This window comes from Bubalus kerabau, chromosome 7 (genome assembly GCF_029407905.1).
Source record: "Bubalus kerabau isolate K-KA32 ecotype Philippines breed swamp buffalo chromosome 7, PCC_UOA_SB_1v2, whole genome shotgun sequence".
In the NCBI taxonomy this organism is placed as follows: domain Eukaryota; kingdom Metazoa; phylum Chordata; class Mammalia; order Artiodactyla; family Bovidae; genus Bubalus; species Bubalus kerabau.
In genome coordinates this window covers 51,190,764-51,207,238 of record NC_073630.1, presented here as the reverse complement: position 1 = coordinate 51,207,238, position 16,475 = coordinate 51,190,764, and positions in this window count along the sequence as shown.

The window sequence follows — 16,475 nt, the reverse complement described above, 5'->3', positions numbered from 1 at the left end:
CATATCAGATTCTAGTATTAAGTCATTGAAATGTTTGCCAATGTAAGGGTAAACATCTTCTAGTAAATTGATCTTTATTAATATTTTATTACTTGATTATTTTTCACTTACCAGATTCAGGTTATGGAATTTTGGGCAAAACCAATACAATATTGTAAAGTAATTAGCCTCCAATTAAAATACATAAATTAAAATACATAAATTAAAATAAATAAATAAAATAAAATAAAAATGCAAAAAAAATCTAATCAGTTATAGTATATATGATAGGCTACACATAGGAAATTATGGTAATAATTTAATCACTGAGTTGTGCCTGAATCTTGCGACCACATGGACTTTAGCTCACCATGCTCCTCTATCCATGAGATTTTTTTGGCAAGAATCCTGGAGTGGGTTGCCATTTCCTTCTCCAAGAGATCTTCCTGACCCAGGGATCAAACCCGCATCTCCTGCATTGAAGGAGGTCTCCTGCTTTGCAAGAGGAGTCTTTACCGCTGAGCCACCAGGGAAGCCCAAAGTAAAGTATAGGACATGGTATTTTTATTTTAGAATTTAAATAAATCCTTCATGCTTGACAGAAAGAGAATGCATCTCACTTCTAACCCAAAAGGACAATAAGGAAAGTATCTTTATGTTCTATCTTTAAAAGAAAAGCCTTGCCTTTAGCGTGTCTACCCTTAATGATTTCTGTTTTAATTCTGTCTTTTGTCTTGTAACTATTTTCTGAAAGTCCAGCAGTATGATCCCTTACATCATAGTATTGCTCTCCGACTGGAAAGGGATCAATCTGCCGTTCTTTCCACTTTTCTCTGTTAGGCTAGAGGAGCTAGCTTAGAAAAAAAATCTCAAAAGTCTTACAAATCTTTGCTTGGAAGCAACTGTAATAATCATTTTAGTTCTTTTTACAAAAGAAAAATAACAGCTGCCATTCTGTGAGTGCTTGCCACATGCCAGGCTAAGCATTTATGTTTTTCCTTTTTTTTTTAATACCCATAACAATACTGGAAGAAAAGTATAATTATCTGTGTTTTTTCATGAATACTTATAAGTGGAAAGAATCTTTTATGGTTCTCACATCAGAAAAGGTAACGTGTGTTGGGACAAGGAGAGAGAATGTTTCCTGTTTTTCAAGAAGCAGCTTTAAGACAGAAGGTTTCTTGACCTTAGCCACTGTCAACAGAACCAAATTAGGTCTGATGGAGCACTCATTGCTACAGTTTTGAAAGACAGAAGTACTAGGCATTAAGCCTGAGAAATCTGAAAGGGATTTGAAATGATTATTGCCATTATTGCTATTATTATTTACTTATTCTCTCTTGGTTACAGCTCTAAATGAAAACCAACATTCAGACAGTGTAAGACTGTTTAACATCTTTCACATTAAAGTTTGCATTCTTAACTACATGGAATCAAGAACCATTTTTCCTTTGCTCCTCAAGTCAATATAAGTCACTCTTTCACTGACCCTTTTTATTTCCATCCAGGCCTAAAACTACCTGTAGAATGCCCCCACATGCTTGTCTCCCTCCCCATAAAGAAAGCTCTGCAATGGGATATGTGAGTCTGGAGACACATCTATAGGAGGAGGACTAGAAGTTGTAGTGCTGATGACTTTGTGAAAAGACAGAGGAATGATTCGAAAACTCAAAGCTCTAAAATGGAACCAAGAAAATGCGAACTGATGTGTGCAAATCCCTTTGGGGATTGCCCAAAACCATTCTGCCACCTGGTGACCTGAGACACTTGCTATCCAAAAAGCAAAACAAAACAAAACAAACAAAAAAAAGGAAGATAACGGACAGGACTGGGTTTGTGAGCAAACTTATCACTCCTCTACTCCCAAGAGGCATTGGGAAAACTGAGGACAACATTTCAGGGCACCTTCCATATGGAAAGTGGATTTTCCTACGTATCTCAAAGAACGCAGAGCTGGCTCTTTCTAGAGTGCACTGGAGAACACAACAGAAGATTGTTGATTGTTAGAAAGTATCCACAGAAATCTGATGCATAGGTGCTGAAAAGGACCCTAGAGATTTTTATTTTACAGATGCAGGGTTTGAGGTCTATGTAGTCCCCCTTAGTTCAGAGAGAAGCAGAACCCACAGGGGCATTTTCCCCTGGGTAATCACCCCACAGTGCACCCCACAGAACTTAACCTTGTAGGGGATGCAGCTTAGCTTCTATGTTTGTTTAGCATAAAACTATGTCCCTGTGCAGGTATAGAATTAATAGTATGGAATAAATACTGCCGACTGTCATATTACTAGCCACTGTGTATTAAAAGGGGAACAATGGATAAACTGAAAGAAATCACTTAGAATCTGTAGAAATAGAATCAATAGATCTAGCTGAATATAATGAGCTCAAATCCACCGGAAAAAGAGAGTTGGGGGAAATCCAAATGCAATATATTTTTATGTACTTATTCTTATAATTCTGTATTGAATAATATGCAATGAAGATTTTGTTTCCATTTAAAATAAGGTTGTAAAATATTTGGCTCATAAAAGCATTAAGATGAGGAAATGAGAGGGAGTGAAAAAGAAACCCTTTGTTTTTTAAAAGCATTCTTTTGTTTTTCTCCCTGGTTGTGAATCTGTCCCCTGGATTCATTGCTGCCTCATTTCAAATTTTTTTTTCCTATGCTTGCAAATGCCTTCCTTGAAACTTTCCTTCATATTTAAAAACAAATGGAGATGCTGCTTAATTCATTTTACTTTCCAGGGAGTAAAGGAAATGAAAATTAAAAGTGGCTTCACCACCAGTAAAGAATGTTTCAATGCAGAGATTTTGATGGCACTATTACAAGAAAAATTGTATTTAAATGTTTTCTGCTCATTTTTCTAAAACACCTCTCCTCCTCTGCTTCAAATCACAGTGTTCCAAAAACTGCATTTGTGGTGACCCAGCACTGGTAATGCATTTAGTAAGATTTAAAAATCGGCTAAAAAGCAGGCTAAGAAGTGCAGAATACAGATTGGAAATGCTGTAAGTCCCATTAAAGAGGCTCCATTTTTGCTATAGCTGTAAGCTGTTTAAGGATGTGAGCCATGCTCACCTTACTTACCTGCATGGCATACTGTCTAGTATAATAAAATGCCTCCTGTATACTGGGTGCTTATTCAGTATTTCCCCAGTTAATTTCAGATTAGTTATAGTCTATAACTTTATATGAACCAGTTACCTCCTGTGGCCATAGACTCTATCCATAGTCTTCGACCAGGAATTTCAGAAGTAAACACAGAAGAAGAAGAAAGGAATAGAGGTGGGAAGTATGATGGGAACCAGATTGCATGGGTTGAATTCTGGCTCATATTTTACTAACAATGAGTTAGTGGTGATTTATCCTCTATAAGCTACAGTTCGTCCTCTGTGCAAATACCTCCATCTTCTCGCTAGGCTCTTATAAAGGACCTGTGTGGGGCCCACCCAGATAATCCTGGATAATATCCCTATGTCAAGATCCTTAACTTAATCATGTCTATAAATCCTTTTATCAAATACGATAACATATTCACACATTACAGGGATTCAAATATTGATATCTTTGGGGCTTTAATCAGTCTGCTATCTATAACAATATGATGGCAGATCCTTTACATATAGGGATTTTTAGAAATTCACAAGTCTGTGAATTCACTATAGTAGTTGTCCTATTCACAATCACCTAATTAGGTAAGTTTTGCTTGTTTGTTAGTTTTACTTGCTCCTCCATCTGTTTAACGGAATTTGGCCAAATCTTAGGAAATGTGGAGATTGTTGTGTGATACATCAGAGATGAGGCAGACAGGGTGTTCTAGAATTTGTCTTTCTTTTAAATCCCAGAAGATATTTTGAACATGGACTATACAGTCCATGGAATTCTCCAGGCCAGAATACTGGAGTGAACAGCTGTTCCCTTCTCCACAGGACCTGCCCAAGCGAGGGATGAAACCCAGGTCTTCCACATTGCAGGCAGATTCTTTACTAGCTGAGCCACCAGGGAAGCCCCAACTTTCATTTAATAAATATTTATTAATGTTTTAGAAGCTGAAGAATTTAAAGTAGCCACATTTTAAGTTGGAAAACTAGATAAAAATTTCATAGACATGACAAAGGAAATATTTCTTTCCAAAATTGGAAAAAACTCCACAACTAAAATATTAAGGAGACTAACTTAAGCATTAGATACGAAAACAAAAACGTGAAGTCCTGCTACCAATGGAAAGAACAGTTGCCATGTTTAGTCGTGTCTATTTGTTTATTTTAACCAACTCTGAATCTGCCACATTGGAAGATGCGTTTTCCCCTCTCACCACCTGTGACAGTTAATTGTATGTGTCAACTTGACAAGGCCATTCTCCTATCTCTGTTTCAAATGACAGGCAAACTTGATTCTGCTTAATGAGTCAGTAGAGTTGAGAACATTAATTTATTTGAGCACATTTACATCAACATCAGGTGAATTTAACTCAGATGACCATTATATCTACTACTGTGGGCAGGAATCCCTTAGAAGAAATGGAGTAGCCATCATGGTCAACAAAAGAGTCTGAAATGCAGTACTTAGATGCAATCTCAAAAACGACAGAATGATCTCTGTTTGTTTCCAAGGCAAACCATTCAATATCACAGTAATCCAAGTCTATGCCCCAACCAGTAACACTGAAGAAGCTGAATGGTTCTATGAAGATCTACAAGACCTTTTAGAACTAACACCCAGAAAAGATGTCCTTTTAATTATAGGGGACTGGAACGCAAAAGTAGGAAGTCAAGAAACACCTGGAGTAACAGGCAAATTTGGCCTTGGAATACAGAATGAAGCAGGGCAAAGGCTAATAGAGTTCTGCCAAAAGAACGCACTGGTCATAACAAACACCCTCTTCCAACAACACAAGAGAAGACTGTACACGTGGACATCACCAGATGGTCCACACCAAAATCAGATTGATTATATTCTTTGCAGCCAACGATGGAGAAGCTCTATACAGTCAGCAAAAATAAGACTGGGAGCTGACTATGGCTCATATCATGAATCCTTATTGCCAAATTCAGACTTAAATTGAAGAAAGTAGGGGAAACCACTAGACCATTCAGGTGTGAGCTAAATCAAATTCCTTATGATTATACAGTGGAAGTGAGAAATAGATTTAAGGGACTAGATCTGATAGATAGATTCCCTGATGAACTATGGACAGAGGTTCATGACGTTGTATAGGAGACAGGGATCAAGACCATCCCCATGGAAGAGAAATGCAAAAAAGCAAAATGGCTGTCTGGGGAGGACTTACAAATAGCTCTGAAAAGAAGAGAAGTGAAAAGCAAAGGAGAAAAGGAAAGATATAAGCAACTGAAGGTAGAGTTTCAAAGAATAGCAAGGAGAGATAAGAAAGCCTTCCTCAGTGATCAATGCAAAGAAATAGAACAAAACAACAGAATGGGAAAGACTAGAGATCTCTTCAAGAAAATCAGAGATACCAAAGGAACATTACATGCAAAGATAGGCTTGATAAAGGACAGAAATGGGATGGACCTAACAGAAGCAGAAGATATTAAGAAGAGGTGGCAAGAATACACAGAAGAACTGTACAAAAAAGATCTTCACGACCAAGATAATCATGATGGTGTGATCACTGACCTAGAGCCAGACATCCTGGAACGTGAAGTCAAGTGGGCCTTAGAAAGCATCACTATGAACAAAACTAGTGGAGGTGATGGAATTCCAGTGGAGCTATTTCAAATCCTAAAAGATGATGCTGTGAAAGTGCCGCACTCAATATGTCAGCAAATTTGGAAAACTCAGCAGTGGCCAGAGGACTGGAAAAGGTCAGTTTTCATTCCAATCCCAAAGAAAGGCAATGCCAGAGAATGCTCAAACTACCACACAATTGCACTCATCTCACACGCTAGTAAAGTAATGCTCAAAATTCTCCAAGCCAGGCTTCAGCAATATGTGAACCGTGAACTTCCTGATGTTCAAGCTGGTTTTAGAAAAGGCAGAGGAACCAGAGATCAAATTGCCAACATCCGCTGGATCATGGAAAAAGCAAGAGAGTTCCAAAAAAGCATCTATTTCTGCTTTATTGACTATGCCAAAGCCTTTGACTGTGTGGATCACAATAAACTGTGGAAAATTCTGAAAGAGATGGGAATACCAGACCACCTGACCTGCCTCTTGAGAAACCTGTATGTGGGTCAGAAAGCAACAGTTATAACTGGACATGGAACAACAGACTGGTTCCAAACAGGAAAAGGAGTACGTCAAGGCTGTATATTGTCACCCTTCTTATTTAACTTATATGCAGAGTACATCATGAGAAACACTGGGCTGGAAGAAGCACAAGCTGGAATCAAGATTGCTGGGAGAAATATCAATAACCTCAGATATGCAGATGACACCACCCTTATGGCAGAAAGTGAAGAGGAACTCAAAAGCCTCTTGATGAAAGTGAAAGAGAAGAGTGAAAAAGTTGGCTAAAAGCACAACATTCAGAAAACGAAGATCATGGCATCTGGTCCCATCACTTCATAGGAAATAAATGGGGAAACGGTGGAAACAGTGACAGACTTTATTTTTTCGGGCTCCAAAATCACTGTAGATGGTGATTGCAGCCATGAAATTAAAAGACGCTTACTCCCTAGAAGAAAAGTTATGACCAACCTACATAGCGTATTCAAAAGCAGAGACATTACTTTGCCAACAAAGGTCCCTCTAGTCAAGGCTATGGTTTTTCCAATGGTCATGTGGATGTGAGAGTTGGACTGTGAAGAAATCTGAGCAGTGAAGAATTGATGCTTTTGAACTGTGGTGTTGGAGAAGACTCTTGAGAGTCCCTTGGACTGCGGGGAAATACAACCAGGCCATTCTAAAGGAGATCAGTCCTGGGTGTTCATTGGAAGGACTGATGCTAAAGCTGAAACTCCAATACTTTGGTCACCTCATTAGAAGAGTTGACTCATTGGAAAAGACCGTGCTGCTGGGAGGGATTAGGGGCAGGAGGAGAAGGGGATGACAGAGGATGAGATGGCTGGATGGCATCACGGACTCGATGAACGTGAGTTGAGTGAACTCTGGGAGTTGGTGATAGACAGGGAGGCCTGGACTGCTGCGATTCATGAGGTCGCAAAGAGTCGGACACGACTGAGCGACTGAACTGAACTAAACTGAACATCAAGCTCACACTAAGGAAAGGCACCAGTGTGCTCTTAAGATATAAAACATTCTAGGTCATTCTATCCTCACTGCTGTCTCTCAAAGCACTATTCAAGGGATACATTCAATGCACGGAGGAGATGCAGACTCTGCTATTTACATAATGAAGAGGACTAGCATATTGTTTCTATCTATAATCTGACACCAATATTTGCTCTGATCTCTATGTTGAATAGAACAACTCTTCCTAGCCATACTTAAAATACCACCTTAAGTATCATTGTCTCAAACAACTTTTTTTTACCTCTTTATACATTTTTACTATCTGGAATTTTTGTTTTGATTTTTGGTATCAACGTCTCCCATTAGACTTTGAACTCCATGGTGCTATGTATTATCTTAACTTTGCTCACCAACACAGCCCCGCTGCCAAGCCTTGAGAGAGGACAGTACGGGGACGCACTAGCTCACACTCCCTGGCTTGACTGCTGCCTAGGCGCCTTAGCCGCCCGCATTTCTCTAAGGTGGAGGTCTGTGTCCCAAGTACATATTCTCTGCTCCTTCCTGTGGCGCATTTAGGTAATATCTGTTTTGTTTTGCATGGTGGCCTATTGTTTTGATGTAGGTACATTTGATTAACAAAGGATAGAATTTTAAAGTGCTACAATGAGTACACACACAGAAGTCTCTCCTCCAATCTTGCTCTTTCAATAAACCTGCCATCTTAATATTCATCCATAAATGTATGTGTCTACTTTTTCAAATTTGTGTGGAGCATAGGATGAAGGAAAGCCCTATTTGTTATATATTAGGACCCTAAAATATCAATATGCTGGCACACTGGCCAGGAATCTTGAAAGAGCCAGCAATGGGTTGGTGTTATGTGAAACACGATACCACATGGGTAAATCCCTGTGGGCCGGGGTCCTTGACCTTCCAGGACTGCAGCTCTTGTGCAGCTTGTGGCAACACATGTCTATGGCATTTAGCAGCTGTTTTATAAGTAACCTGAAAGTGAAAGGGTCAGTTGCTCAGTTGTGTCCAACTCTTTGCAACCCCACGCACTGTAGCCCACCAGGCTTCTCTGTCTCTGGGATTCTCTAGGCAAGAATACTGGGGTGGGTTTCCATTCCCTTCTCCAGGGGATCTTCCTGACCCAGGGATCAAACCTGGGTCTCCCACATTGCAGGCAGATTCTTTACTGTCTGAGCCACAGGGAAGCCATTATAAGTAACCTAGGGCTTAGTAAATATATCTTACACTGACTTTTGTATCTGACCTTGACTGATGTAGGTGTAGCTTTGACCCAGGCAGGCATGAATGAGATAGGGCTTAGATTATTGAGGGCGAAGGAGTCTCTTAGTTCCAGTAAGGGTCACTTGATACAGGCTCACCAGGCATTGAGGGGTGAAATGACTTGTTCCTTGAAGTGTTTCTCATTGTCAGCTGGCTGAGCCATCAACCTGCAAAAATAGTTAATATCCATGTGGGCTATAATATGACTGGGTGAGGTTTTTGTCTTTGTACAATAGGTGTGTGACATTAATAGAGACTATTAATTTAACTATTTCAAACTCTTTTCTCTTCCCTCACTTGAAAGGGCATCCAATTCCAAAAAGAGGCAAGATGAGACATGCCAAGTAACTTGTCTCTTAGACTCTGAAACACAGTCACAGTCTCTAAGAGTCACCTCCTTCCATGTAGTTCCAGACTGACTCTGATTTGGTCACTGGATAGCCTGTGAGCAGGGCATAAGAGCTCCAAGGTCGAGACTGCATTGACCCACAAAGGGATGGTGGTTTTTATTGAACATCAAATAACGAAGAACAAGGGAGAGAGACATGTTATGTTGCAAATGACTTTTACTTGAACCTAAGTTTAAGGGAGATTGGAAGAGATCATCAGAAAGTTATAACTCAAAATTTAGCAAAGAGATGTTGTATCTCCATTTATGTTAGAAATAAAGTTTACAGATAATTTGCATAAAAATATAGAGAAGCTTATGTATTTTAAATGATTATAGCCCAGGCAATAATTTTACCTTTGGAAAGAGCAGAAGGTAGATTTTCAAGGGATGAAGAAAGAAAGGGACCTACCTAAGAGGCACCTTGAGGTCTTTATTATCAAATTAGAACTGAATGAAAGGGAAAATGAGCTACCTTTACACCAACTGCTCTTCCTCTGAAAATGGCAAAATTTCTCAGCAGTGAGTTTGAGTGATTTCCCGGGAAGGGGCTCATATCCAAGACAACATTGAGAAACATCATCTTCCAAAAGCAGATGGGAAGTCTGTAGCAGCAGCAGTCAGGAAACGATTTTATAAAGACTAGGACAGCCATTCAAAGCAGTCACAGACTATTTGAACATTTAAGAGAGGAATTTTATAGATCATAAAATGTATTAAGCCCTTTCAGGTTCGTTTCAAGATCACTGTGGTAATTTAAAATATACAAGTTTCCCCCCACTAAAAAAATGCTGATTCAGTATAATTTTTGAGCTTTACTATTTGCTAGACAATGCTTTTCCCTCTGGGGATATTAATGGAACAGAGACCACTGATTGCTATACTCATGTAGCACAGATCTTACAGGGAGAGCTGGAAAATAAACAAGATAAGGAGTGAGCATGTTACATGAGAGAGAGTGGCATGTGATGAGGAAAATAAAAAACAGGGAAGAAACAGGAAGTGTCCACTGAGAGAAAAACTGGTGATCAAGGAAGGTCTTACTAACAGGAATAAGACTCAAAGAGAAGCAAAGAGTATGCAAACAAAGAGGGGCAGTAGGAAAAATAAGAGAGCAAATAACAGATTAGAGCAAGGTCTGGCGTCATATCTCTAACTAGGGGGCCAGACCACATAAACTACAGAGGAATAACAAAAGGAAAAGTCTAGACCTCAGAGAGGAGACAAAGTTGAGAAGAGAATGAATGAAACACTACAAGCAGAATTCACCCCACATATGATGTAAAAGGAAAGAGATCAGTTTAGTGATCAGACATGAACTCTCAAAACTCAACTGGACACAACAACAAAGACACAATTCATGAATGATAGGCTGGACTTCATTAAAATTGTCTGCTCTGTGAGAGGCAATGTCAAGAGAATGAAAAGACAAGTCATAGAAAACAGAGAAAACATTTGCAAAAGATACATCTGATAAAGTGTACTTATTCAAAATATAGCAAAATATCTTGAAACTTAACATAAGAAAAAAGAACTGGATTAAAAAATGGGTTAAAAACCTTAACAGACACCTTACAAACAAACATATATACACAAATCATATGCAGATTAGAAGATGATCCATATCATATGTCTTCAGAGAAATACAAATTAAAAAACAATAAGATATTACTGATATCACTACATACTTATTGAAATGGGCAAAATCCAGAATACTCATAACAACAAATGGTGGCAAGATGTGGAACAAGAACTTTCATTCGTTGCTGGTGAAAATGCAAAATGATACAGCCGCTTTGGAAGAAAGTCTGTTGATTTCATTCAAAACTAAACATAGTCTTACCATATGATCCAGAAATCAAGCTCCTTGGCATTTATCTAGAGGAGTTGAAAATGTTAGACACAAAAACCTGTGTGCACGCATGCACACACACACACACACACACGGAAAAACAGATAGATATTTAGAGAGCAGCTTTATTCATGATTGATGAAACTTGGAAATGGTCAAGATGTCCTTCCAGACATGAATGGAGGATGAAGTGTGGTACATGTCTACAATGAAATGTTATTTCTTTGTCTAACAAAGAATGAACTATCAAGTCATGAAAAGACATGAAGGAACCTTAAGGGCATGCTACTATGTGAAAGAAGCCAATCTAAAAAGACTACATACTATATGATTCCAAATATATGACATTCTGGAAAAGTTAAAACTATGGAGACAGTAAAAAAAGAAAAAAGGAAAAATCAGTGGTTGCCAGGGGTTGGGGCAGAGAATGAGTAGGTATAGCACAAAAAAATTTAGAGTAATGAAACTATTCTCTGTGATACCATAATGATGGATACACATCATTATAGATTTGTACAAATTCATGGACTGCACAATATCAAGTGAGCCCTAATGTAAACTACAGACCATGGGTGATTAGGATGTGTCAAAGTAGGGTTATCAGTTATAACAAATCTACCATTCTGGTGAGGGATGTCAATAAAGGGAGAAGCTGGTGATGGGGTGTACATGGGAAATCTCTGTACCTTGACCCTAATTTTGCTCTGATCATACAACTGTTTGTTTGTTTGTTTGTTTTTAATAGTCTTAATAGGATTTAAAAAAAAAAACAGGCAATCAAAAATTTGTCACAATCTTGGGTGTATTATTAAGGAAAAAATCAATAATAATAATAAATTTAGGAGGGCCTTCTGTAAAGGGGAAATAGGAAAGAATCAAATTATCTGAGGAGGAGAAATAAGAAAGGATCGGTTATCTGAGTAGCCCACTACAGCAGAAAAAGATGAAACACTACAAAAGATGTGTTTTGACAGTAAAATACAGCAAGTTATTTCAATTTCGAAAAATCCAAAAGCAAAGCAGAGGAAATCAACTTCTAAGATGAGCACAAGTAACAAGATCTTAGTATTCACAGGGTCTCCTGGCGTAACACCTGAGGTCTGAGCAGCAGCTGAAGGCAGAGATCTTCTGAGGCTTGCTAATAGTCATCCAATATTGTTTCCTCAACCTCACACTCCTGCCTAAAAGCTGAGCTCTCTATTTGACAGGCTACCTGCAAAGACCCAGCTCATAGATGCATGGTGAGCCTCTGAGGTGGACATCAATACCCTGGTGTTTAAGAATAGGAAACTGTTACTTAGAATTAAGCAACCTTTGCAGAGACACACAGTAAATGACAAAAAGAATCAAAACTGGTTCTACCTCACTTAAAAGCATCTGAGCTCCCATGTATATCATTCCTCAAAAACTGGCCCTTGTCTCCCTCCTTAACCCCATCACCCACAACTTAACCTCAGGAATCTTTTTTTCCCTCTGTTATATCAGGCTAATTAACATTCAACAAATACCATATATGTTCCCTTAGTTCCCTGTGCCTTCCTACACAGTTTGTTACCTTTTAGCTTATATTACTCCTACCCATCCTTCAGCTAGTCAACAACTTAGGTCTCCTTTTTTTTTTAGGTATCCTCTGCAACACCTCCAGAGAACCTCCCTCCCTTACTCCCAAGATCACTTATGATATAATTTATTGTAATAGCACATGATACATTTCAGATTAAATGTTTACCTGCTCTCTTAACTGTATCTAAACATCTCTGTTATTTCCTACACTAACAAAGTTTTGGGCATGGAGTAATTGCTTAGTGTTTGTAGAATGAAGTTCCATCTCATTTTTTCAGCCCTCTTAATCTAATGAAATACTCATGCAACTTACTACAATTGATCCAGCATTTAATACCACTGAGAGCTTAGAATCACCTGCAGCCATGAGAGAACTCTGGGACTCCCTCTGCCTGATCTTGGATAATCAGACTAAACAATGAATCTCAAGTTTGATGCCTGAGGGACTGCTCTTTTCATGCTTCCCTCATCCCTTCGTTACCAAAGAGAGGGAAGTGTGAGATCTATGACAAAAACATCTTTTCCTGACAGTTGTTCTGAAAGGACATACTCCTTGTTGAAGCCCCATTCAAGGTTTTGAAATTATAAATGCGTGTACAGTTATGTTTATCAGCCATCTCTTTAAAAAAAAAAAAAAGTCAAACATGGTTTTCCTCTAATGAACTTGCTTATCTTTACCTAGTAGATCTGTTTAATGCTCATTATCAATGCTCTTTGAGAATTCACTGATGACCTATTACTTGAGAGCCTATTAGAATGTACACACTCTATCAGAAAGCTCAATTTCTGTACTCAGTGGAGAGAAGTGCCTGCTGTCCTCAAAGAGTTAATAAGCTACTACTCTGAGCATCGATTTCACTTTTACAGTGACTTAAGCACTGAGAAAAATTTGGTTTGAAGTTTGGAGATGTTTCAAGGTAGATCATCTCTTTGCACATCTGGGAAGTATATGCCATGACATATTGTACAATTTGTCAAATTGTGTTCATCTGTAAGAAAGCAGTCCTGAAGTTAGATAGACCCTCTTCTCTGAAGTTTTTCTTCTGTCATTTCTGAGATTTAAGAAAGGTTTCAAAACCAAGTACTGTCACTTCTATGCGATACTGCACTGGCCCCTGGCAATAAATCACACTTGTAACAGCTTGAAGTGCATTTACTCACAGATGATATACATTTTACAATTCATGGTGAGTTTTACAACTCATCGGATTTGAAGTAGGTCACAAAGAAATGTTAAGAGTTTCAAAACTCTATCTAGTATGTGCTTTTTTTTTCATCAGAAAATTTTGCTATTTTTAGCAATGTGAGGGGAGTTTTGGGATGATCTCATGCAATCCCTTAATTTTATAGATTATGAGCCTGAGACCTGGGAAGGTTAATTGATTTTCCCAAAGTCCCAGAGCTAGTTAGTGGCAAGTCAACACCAGAGCCCATCTTTTTTTTTGTCTCAAAGGCTCTCTTTCCACTCTGCCAGGCTGTCTCTAGTCTCTGGCTACGCAAACCAGGCTTCTGAAGTGCATTATTAAAGGATTATCTGTTCTGCCCTTGGTGGCTGGGTCAGCAATAAGATTATTAAATTTTTATCTCATTCAGAGCTCTCCAACCTGGGAGATTCTCATCTGTCAGACTTAATCTGCCAAAAAATATGCAGAGGGAAGTAATGACACACAGTAGTCACAGAATTAGATACTCAAAGTCATTAGCTGGGAAATCCATGGTCCAGTCTACAGCCCAATTGTGCGGTGTTTTTTTTTTTTTTTTTAAGCATTTCTTCCCTCCATTTATGCATCCATGAAAACCTGTGCACAGCCAGCCCGGTCTGAACCTGCACAGATAGCTCCCGGAAGTGCCTACACTCTGACATCTGCCTAAATGCCAAATGAAGCTGCCATATGATAATGAATACAAAATGAATTAATAATGATATGTGAATCATGAATACAATTTACAGTTCCTCAGACAAAATAGTGTCTTTTTTAGCCTGCACCTGCATAAACTACCTCCTGCAAGCTTAGTTACAACCCGCCAGGCTCTCTCCTGGCACACCACCGCCATCTACTGTCACCAGGTAGAATGGCAGCCTCACTTAAAACTTGTATCCGAGCTCGTGTCTGCTCTTTCTTAGAGCCAAACAGGCATTTGCTTTAAAAGTCTTTAGCTGTCCAAAGCTGAGCGCTCATCTTTCTTTCAGTTACTTTTGTTACAAATAACTTGGGACTACTCTGGGGCCAAAATAATTGACAGCTTGTTTTTTCACACCACAGAATCTAAACAATGGGAATAATTCCATCTTGAACTTGAAGCAGTTCTTTGCTTTAAAAAAAAAAAAAAAGTAGTTAAATAACAATGTGTTTATTTCTTTTTTGATGTTTTTACAGATAACTTTCTTCATGGAAGTCCACCAGCTTATCAGACGTTCTGAGGCTTTCAAAATTTTCCTCTCAAATAAACTTAGCATTTCTAGACTGCACATACTGGGGCCTCCCTGGTGGCTCAGTAGTAAAGAATCCACATGCCAATGCAGGAGTCTGGGTTCAATCCTTGGGTCAGGAAGATCCCCTGGGAAAGAAAATGGCAGCCCACTTCAGTATTCTTGCCTGGGAAATCCCATGGACAGAAGGAGCCTGGCAGGCTACGGTCCATGGGATTGCAAAACAGTCGGACACAACTCTGCAACTAAATGATGACAACGGACTCCATAGTGAGACGCCATTAAAATTAAAAGTGATATTAGCTTTATTACCTCTACCTTGTAGTGAGCATTTGCTATTTGTTCTCCCACTTCCTCCCCACTGCCCCCAACATCTATCATTAACTGTGTCTGAATTTTCCCCTTTGAGCAAGAAAATCCTAGGAACAGATATATATTTTAGAAGAGGTCACTTTGGCCTCTCAGTAGAGAAAAGAGCATAGGGGAAGTATGTAAAGAGGGAGGAAGTTAGCAGGCTGGCGTGGGATTTGCGTGAGTGATAACTGTGACTTCAACTAGTGTAATGGTGACAGAGGTGGTGAGAAGTGGCAGGATCTGGGACATATGTTGAAGGCAGGAGTAACAAACATTGCTGATAAATTGGATTTGACATAGGGAGAAAGAAAAGACTCAAAGGCAACATCTTGATTTTTGTCTTGAACAACCGATTTAAAGAAGATACAAGGGGTTCTGATTTAGACATTTTAAAAGATTCCTACTTGACACTGATATAGAGCTGACAGATGATAGGAGCCTGCTCATCATTCTGATTTCCTTTTGGGAAATTATACTTTGCTGCTATGTGCAGTTCAGGTAGGATTATGAATTAAGTTGTTCTACCTTTATCTTTTATACAATTTGAGCTGTACACAAATATGCTATGTCTAAAACAAAACACTAAATTAAAGCAGTGAAACCATCTGTTTCTTTTATGGCAAGTTCAGAAAAACTATGTAAACTCTTCCCCCAGTGCTAGAATTCATCTGAAAGCAATGATGTCAGAAACAAAGCCCTCTGCTGTCTCTGGATTCTTCCTATGCTCTGCATGCTCTGATTCTGATATGAACAATTGAAATGGAAATGAAAAATAACACTATTGACTCTCTCCTCTGTGCAGTGAGGGAACTTGACCCCAAATCTCTAAGGCCCCCTGCTCCAACCTTCAGATTCTGTGATTGTGCATAACTAAAATAGACGATGTATTTCCTTGTAACTAGGCTACCTTATTAAAACTTAGTCCATTTATTTTCCAGATTACAGTATTCACAATCATGTTATCTTTAAACGTTTTTGCTAAGATTTAGGAAGAAAGAATGTTGTTGCCAAGTAACCAGACTTATAGGAAGAAATGAGTTAGGCAGCAGAAATGAAAATAAAAATTCCAAAAGAAATTCTTTAAAATTACCATTAAGGATATGGTTTAAGTGTTCAAGTTTGATTCTCCCTAGCAAAATACATTTATATGTGAACTTTCAAATCAAGTGTTGAGACTTAGTAAAAACGAATGGGAATGAATGAGTGATATAGTATCTCACATCTATAATCCATTTTCACTGAATATTTCCACAGTACTGTACCAAAAGAGCCTGATCATTACCTGTCATTAATTCATTTATCAAATATATATTGATGGAATGAATCACAAGGGATGCTGTGAAGTGCACTGACTGAATAAAATCATTTAGAAATAGGAAAGTTGGCATGTGCAAAAATAAACTTCCACAACAAACAGGCATGAGAAATTCATTATGAGTAGATAGTCCTAATTTCC